Raw genomic sequence first — 8,302 nt, 5'->3', positions numbered from 1 at the left:
TTCTCAAATCCAATTTATTAATTTTTATTTTTCAAGTCTTATTATATTAATTCACGCGAAGGAGAAAGCCACACGAGTTTCTTGGGAAAACGATACTTGGTCTTACCATTTATATTACTTGTACGATTTGGTACACTTGCCAATTTGTCAAGAGTAGGAGCACCCATGGTATCTTCCATTTGCACATTGGTCTTTGAAGCAACTTTTGTAGAAACTCTTTGCATAGCTCACGTAAATTGTGTCTTGGTGTGTGGTTTCATTTTATTCTTTGCTGCATGGTTGAAGAGAAAGGAAAGTTTTATTTTTTTTGGAATGCACATGTTTAATTTCTTGGAGAATTGTGCACATGGGAGAAGAAGTCAACACATTTGGTTGCTTAGTGAAGTAAGAAAGTCAAGTTTGGATATGGTGCAAGTGAGGTCACGACCATAGAGGTTTACTAGGCCATTTGGACTTTTAAATTCATTTGTTAATTGCCATTATGTCAAGTACTTTGTTAGCATTAAATTCGGCTTTTTGGTTTCCTTGGTTTTTAATTAATTTAGTTGCTAGGTTGAGTTTAATGTGTTTGAATTAGTGTGAAGTTTAATTAATTTTAACTGTGTTTGTTAATTTGTTTGCAAGAGTATTTGATGTTTGAATGTTGTCTAAGGTTTTTAGTAGTGTTAGTTCAATTACCATGCTAGCTTAAATTAGTTTTTTTGCATCTGTGTCTTTATATTGAGTTCTTTAATTTTTGCAAAAACCTTTTCAACCCCCCCCTTTCGTGTTTGGGAGACGACCTAGGGGTCATTCCCTAGCTATACTGCATTTCTAATATTGATGAATCGATATTTTATTGATTTCACTTAGTTTATTGTACCGTATTTAATTAGGGAATTGTGTTTAATTGTCTGTTATTTCCCCATTTTCCGAATTTTGCTTAATTTGGTTGGAAATTCGTAATTGTGCTAATTTGGGTTTTCTGAGCTCATTAAGTGTATTTTGGTTGCAGGGAAATTTTGGGAAACATCATTTGGAGCATTAGGGATGGTGGCGTGATCATTCAAGACTCAACATTTAGTCACTTCCATTTTAATTAAGTTGTAATTTCGTTTTCTAGAAGCCCTTAATTAGAATTAGGTGTTTTGGACCCCTTTAGGGGCATTTTTGTAAAAACCAATTGTGGGGGCCATGTGGCATCTCTTTGGGGCTGACTTGTAGTGTGTGGACCCCACCAAATTGGAAACTCTAGGTCATATGGGGTGTGAATACTGAGCCACACTCTCACACTTTCATTTTTACGTTTTTGGCTTACATTCTCCTAGGGTTTCTCTTGTTTGAACATGCTCTCATGGGTGCTTGCTTGGTGCCACGGTTTTGGACCATCTTCAATGAATGTTATGCAGATTTTCTTCGTCCCTTGAGTCACTTTTGGCTGTCTTAACTCATTGCTGGTGAAAATCCAATCATTCCTTCTTCCATTTGCTTGTTTTTTTATGTTTGAAGCTTGAGCTTTTAAGCTTTTCCTTGCATTTCCATGGTGATTGTTGGGTTTGAGTGACTTTAGATTTTCGTTTTTCCTCTCCTTTACTGCTGTTCCTCACGTTTTTCATTGCATTTTGGTTGGTTGGTTGATGAAAATGAGGTTCTATATGAGTTTTGGGTTAAAGAGAGCTTAAGGTGTTGGGGGTTGGTTCTTTTCTTCCATATTTCGGGTTTGATGTTTGAAAACAGTTTGGAACCAAAGTTTGATGTGTTATTGTGGCTGGAAAGTACTGGAGTTGAAGTGTAAGTTATTATTTTCGTTTTTGTACAAGAGCTTGAAGAAATGGAAGATTGGGTTGAGTTAAAGTAGTAGTAGTGTGGGTTTATTGTCTTGAATGGAGTTGCAACTTGAAATGAGGTTTCTTTGATGTGTGTTTTCGGTGGGAGGAAGAAGAAAATGATGAAGGGTGTGTGTTGGGGTGAGAAAACCGAAATGGACAAGGAAAGGAAGAGAGAGGAGTGCATTTAAGTTTTTACTACTTTTGGGCAAACAAAAAATATGCTTATTTTCATTCTAGGAAGATTTCCATTTTGAGCTTTGGCTTTGTTTGAATTCTGCCGAGAATTGTCTTTGCATGGGAGGTCTTTGGTTGTTTATTTTCAATTGGTTTTTCTTACATGGCACATTGGGAGAAACATTCAATATATTGTCCATTTAGCTAGTGGTTTTTAGAGCACTTTTTGCACATTGGTTGTTGGTGGGCTTGACAATTTTATGGTTGGAGTGTGGATTCCGAAATTTTGCTCATGGAAAGAGAGAAGGGAAGTTTTCATTGGGATTGTTGAAGCACATGTTTAATTTCCTTGAAGAATGGTGCACATGGGACAAAAAGTGAACTCATTTGATGAATATTTGAAAGTTAAATTTTGAATTGGTATTTGGAAGAACATTACTCATGGCCATGTGCTTTTATTTGGCCAATTGGACTTTTAAATTCATTTGTTAATTGCCATTGTGTCAAGTTAATTACTAGAATTAAATTAGGTTTGTTGGTTTCTTTTGTTTTCAATTAAATTGCTCAGTAGCTTGAGTTGTTTTTATGTGTTTAAGTTAGTTTTGCATTTAATTATTTTTAGCTGTGTTTGCTAATTAATTGGTAGCAGTGTTTGATGTTTCCATGGTAGCTTAATTTAATTCAGTCATTCATTAGCCATATTGCAAAGTTTCCCTGAGGTTTCTAAACTATGACTGTGTGGCAACTCTAATCTGGTTAATATCAATTCTGAATTTGCACCTGCAATTGGGTATACGCTTAGTTTCCTAGTTGGTGTTACATCTTCGCTTAGTTGATGGAACTGTATGGTGTAAATCAGAGTTGATATTAACACTACGTTCGCTTAGTCCGCAGTTATGAAGATAGATTTAACCGTCGCTTAGCCCGGTTAACTCCGTTGGATTAGAGGTCTGAGTAGCAACTGTATTTTGATAATCAGTGATGGGAAACATTGTGATTAGGTTAATGACTGACTGTTTTCATTCCGTGTCGACTCCGTATTTTTTACAATACTGTTTGCGTTTCTGTCTTTAAATTTCTGTATTTGCCGTAATTAAATTATGTTTTCATCTGTGTTTCTCGCAAACCGATTTCACAAACCCCCCGCCCCCCTCGTGTTTGACTCAATTCTTGAACCGCAAAATTGGTCTTTGGGAGACGACCTAGGGGTCATTCCTTAGCTATACTGCATTTCTTATATGCAATCAAATTTGTATGGGCCGTGACACTCATCAAATATGCAATCAAATTTGTATGGGTCGCAACACCCATCAGTTATCTTAACCTCTTGATCTTCACATCTTTTTACCAGGAATGCTACGAATTGTCTTAACTGGTAATTAGGGACAGGCTTATTGACCGAGGGATCGAGTTTAAATGCTTCAGTGAGGGACGTTAGCATTAATGAATAAAAAAAAATTCTTATATACTTGAGAAGGAACTTGGTGAAGTGTAACCCCAACAACATATTCATCACATATTAATCAATCTCCATTCATATCTGTGCTCTTTTGCCATGATCACTTTTACTTTGCTTTATATTATTTTCTTTGCAAAACAAACCATGATCTCTTTTTATTTTTAAGTCTTAATTAATCTTGTTTTCACACAACTGTTCAGCGTCGAGAGTCCTCTGGGATACGATACTTGGTCTTACCATTTTATATTACTTGTGCAACTTGGTACACATGCCGATTTGCCCTAACAAGTTTTTGGCGCCGTTGTCGGGGACTCACGGTTTAAGCTATTCTATTTGCGTGAATCTCAATTAATTTTGGCTTTATTTTATTTTATTTTATTTTTCCCATTTTTATTTTTTTTTCAAATCCCTAATTTCCATTTTTGTTTTATTTCATTTTATTTTATTTTTGTGCTAACAATATTTTCTAGATTTTGTGTCTGTTTATGCAGGATTGTACCCGGAGCAGAAATTCTGAACCTCTTCTTAAAGGGCTTAAGACCAGCAGAAGGTCAAGGACAAACAAATCATCTAGAAAACCTTCTCTAGAGAACAACACAATGGCTTCCCAAACCGGTGAAGGAGAAAGTCGTGCTAGACGTACCTTGGTAGATTACACCACAGTTGTTGGCCCACATCACTTTAACAGCATTGCAAGGCCAAAGGTCAATGCTGCAAAAATGGAGATGAAGCCTGCTCTAATTCAACTGGTGAAGAGCAACTAATTCAATGGACTATCTCATGAAAGTCCATATGATCATTTGGCCACCTTTGATGAGATCTGCAACATTGTGAAAATAAATGGGGTTCCTGATGAGGCTATCAAACTGAGCCTATTCCCCTTTTCTCTTGGAGGTGATGCTAAAGTATGGTTGAAATCTTTTCCTGAGAACAACTTCACTCAATGGGAGGATGTGGTGGCCCAATTCCTCAACAAATACTTCCCACCAGTAAAGATCAACAAAGGGAAGCAAGAAATATCTTCTTTTAAACAAGGCATGGATGAAACCCTGGGACAAGCATGGGAAAGATACAAGAGCTTGCTGAGGAAGACACCCACCCATGGTTTTGATGAAGGAACAATGATCCTTCTTTTTCTTGGAGACAAAATCAAATACAAGACCCTTGATGAGGCCTATGAATTAATTGAAAACATGGCCGCCAGTGATAATGAGACACTCAGTGAGAGGGGAACTCATCCCAACCTAAAGGGGTTTTTCAATTGCAACCCTATGATACCTTGCTCCCAGAATAAGATCATCACTCAACAACTGGAGATCCTTACCAAGAAAGTAATGCAGCCATAGAAAGAACATCAAAGTGTGGCACAACTTCAGTAACAGCTCTGCGAGTTATGTGGTGGTGACCATTTTAATGGTCAATGTGCAATGCCCGAGAATCTGAATGAAGAAGTTATTTACATGGGCAATCAAAACTAGTTCCGCTCCAATAACTACAATCAAGGGTGGCGATCCCACCCAAGAATGGACCAGGACAATTTGGACAAACTGGTGGACAATATGATGGATCGATATTTTGTTGATTTCACTTAGTTTATTGTGCTAGAATTAATCAGGGAATTGTGCTTAATTGTTCGGTATTTTCCCGTTTTTCCTAAATATGCTTAATTTAACCGGAAATTCTAATTTTAATTAATTTGAATTTTCCGAGCTAATTATTTGCATTATTATTTTCAGGGAAAAATTTGGAAACACGATTTGGGACATTTGGAGGACACCAAATAAATTCAACACTCTCCAATTAGACATTTTAAATTTTAGTTATATTGTATTTTAATTGTTTAAAACTTTTTGGACAAACTTTTGCACATTGGACCATTGTTAAAAAATATGAGGGTCCAAAATATTAGGACACATGTCCTAGGGTTTTATTTTTCTTTAGGGTGGACCCCACCTATCCTTAAAAGTTGACACATGGTCCTAGGAATAAAACCTAGCAGCCGTCACACTTGGAGTGTGGACTCTCGGCTGAAACACATTTCTTACTACTGCAACGTGATTTTTAGGAGGCTACGGTTCTGAAGATAGAAGAGGATGGAGCTTTTACGTGAATTGTGGGATTGTGGTTGAATACAAAAATTGGCACACTTTATTTCTTTTGGGGATTATTTTTTTATGGTCATTGCATTTGGAGCTGGTCCCTTTTCTTTTATTTGCNATTTTATTTGTTAGAAGAAACAGTGCTTTAGAAATGGTGCAGCAGAGTCACGGTCCTTGAGATGCATTTTTGATTGAATTCTTTTATTACTTCTATGTTTCATTGAAGCCATTTATTACTTCAATGCTTGAACAGAAAAAAAAACGCTGCTTCATTTTGGTACAACACTTTTTATTGAATGTTGATGGCTTGATGATGATGGGTGGGACGTGTAGGTAGCTTTCATTTTCAATTTGGTTGAAGATAAAAAAAAGGGGCTGATGGGGATAAAGAGTATCTCACGGCTGGAAGCAAAAGCAAGTTTTTAATTTTGAGATTTTCAATTGTGAAAAGTACAATTTTTTTTTTCTTGGAGCATGAGCTGCACCTAATGTTAGTAATATTGAAGAGGGAATTAGGTGAGAGTTGATAGCTTGGGTCACATCCGAAAGATACTTCCTTTTTCTCTTTTTCTAGCAAGCACTTTTATTCATCTCTTGGTCAAAGGAAGAGATAGTTGCATTGATTTAATCTAGGAAAGAGGTGCACGACCAAGTGATTCTTTTGGAGTGGTGCATTGATTTCTTTTTGCTGCAGGGATGACGCTTGTTGATTCATTACATTTCTTTTCTTAAAAAAAAAAGCATTCATTTTAATTTAGCAAAAGCTAGCATAGTTATTTGACAAGAGGTGCAGCGTGAAGAGTGCATTTCGTTTCCTTTGAGTTGTTATCACGGGTTTCATCTAGAAGAGGGGCACATGAGTTCCTTTATCTTTTTAGTGTCTTTTATTTGAATTATTATCGTGATAAATTGCTTTCAATGTTTAGCTTACTTGTTAAATTTTAATAGCTTTAATTATGTGTGAATATTTGTTTCTTGTAGTGTTAGGTTTAACATCGTCTTTTACTTTAATGTTGTCTAGTCTGTTTGGTAGTGAAATTTTAATTGTCATGTTAGCTTAGGTTAGTTAGTTGGTCGTTAATAAAATTATTTTGTTTCCATGAGTTTTTTTGCACTTTAATTGCTATACTGCTACTCTGATTCTGCTCAATATTTAATATGTTGCTTACTTGCAATTAGGTATACGCTTAGTTGCCTAATCGGTGTTTAATCTTCGCTTAGTTGATCAGACTACATAGTTGATGATTGATTAAATTTGTGCATTGCATTCGCTTAGTCTACAATTTTGAAGACCGAATTATCCTTCGCTTAGTTGGGTGATTCGTGTCGGATTTGGATTAGAGTAGTGTGTACTTGTCGTTGATCTATGATTGGAAGCATATTAATTGAGTTAATGACGGATTGTTTTCATTCTGTCTTTGAAACCGTTTTTAGATCTGTGTTTGCATTTCTGTTTGCGTCAGTGTTTTGATTTTAGTTCATCTGCATTCACCACAAACCTTTCACAACCCCCCCACTTCGTGTTTGACTAAATTCTTTAACTGCAAAATTGGTCCTTGAGAGACGACCTAGGAGTCATTTCCTAACTATACTGCATTTCTCATATGCAATCAAATTTGTATGGGCCGCGACACCCATCACAATACTATAAGCCCCCACAGCAGCAGCAACAGTGGCAGCAACAACCCTCTTCATCAGACAAAACTGCACAGCTTCAAGAAACTCTCAACCAGTCATGCAGGCAACCCATTCTAACCAAAAGAACACAAAAGCGACTATCAGGAACCTGGAAACACAGATGGGCCAGTTAATCCAAACGGTCAATCAAATGCAAGAGAAGTCGTACATAAATTTTGGGGCCAATACTGAAGTTAACCCCAAAGAAGAATGCAAGGTTATAGCAAGCCTGGGAGATGAGAAAGAAAAAGAGAGGAAAAAAAAAGAATGAAAAAAGAAAATGAAAGATTGAGTGAGAGTGAGAATAAGGAAGAGAATGAAAAAGAAAGTTTGAGTGAGGAAGAGATAAAAGAAAAAGAAGAGGTTGAGAGAGAAAAAGAAGAAAAAGAGAAAAATATCAAGGACCCTAAAGAGAAGAATACAAGAAAAATACAATCAGGGTGCCTTGAAGAAGTTTCAAAAAAATGAGGGATAAAAGTTCCTATGACAGAAGCCCTGCAGTAGATCCCTGAATATAAGGAATTTTTGAACAAGCTCCTCAAATAGAAAAATTTGAAAGAGGAGACAACTGAAGAACAGGGGGACTGGAATGTGATCTTACAAAGGACTCTTCCTCCAAAACAAGGAGACCTAGGAAGTTTTACCATTCCTTGCAACATTGGGGAGCACAAAATTAGAAAAGCCTTGATTGATTTGGGGTCCAGCATCAACTTAATGCCCTTGGCTTTTCTTAAAAAGATGGGGGAGTTATAAGTAAAGCCAGCAAGGATGTCTCTCCTCATGTCAGATGGATCCCCTAAAAGGCCCCATGGTGTGCTAGAAAATGTAAAGTTGCAATATGGGATAATATCTGTAGAATATTATCCTTCTTGGAAGACCGTTCCTGAAGATGACTAAAGTAATTGTTGTAATATGGGATAATATCTGTAGAATCTTCCTAATTAGAGGAAATAGATACATAATATTTTATTTTATTTTATTTTTCCCTAGGTTTCCTAGTTTCCCTATTTACCTTTTTAGGAGATTTAGATTATTACATATAGAAGGTTTGAGAATGTATTTTTAATGATTTAAGAATAACAATA

Source organism: Vigna radiata, unplaced genomic scaffold (genome assembly GCF_000741045.1).
Source record: "Vigna radiata var. radiata cultivar VC1973A unplaced genomic scaffold, Vradiata_ver6 scaffold_178, whole genome shotgun sequence".
NCBI classification, from domain to species: Eukaryota; Viridiplantae; Streptophyta; class Magnoliopsida; order Fabales; family Fabaceae; genus Vigna; species Vigna radiata.
This window is presented reverse-complemented; position numbering follows the sequence as displayed.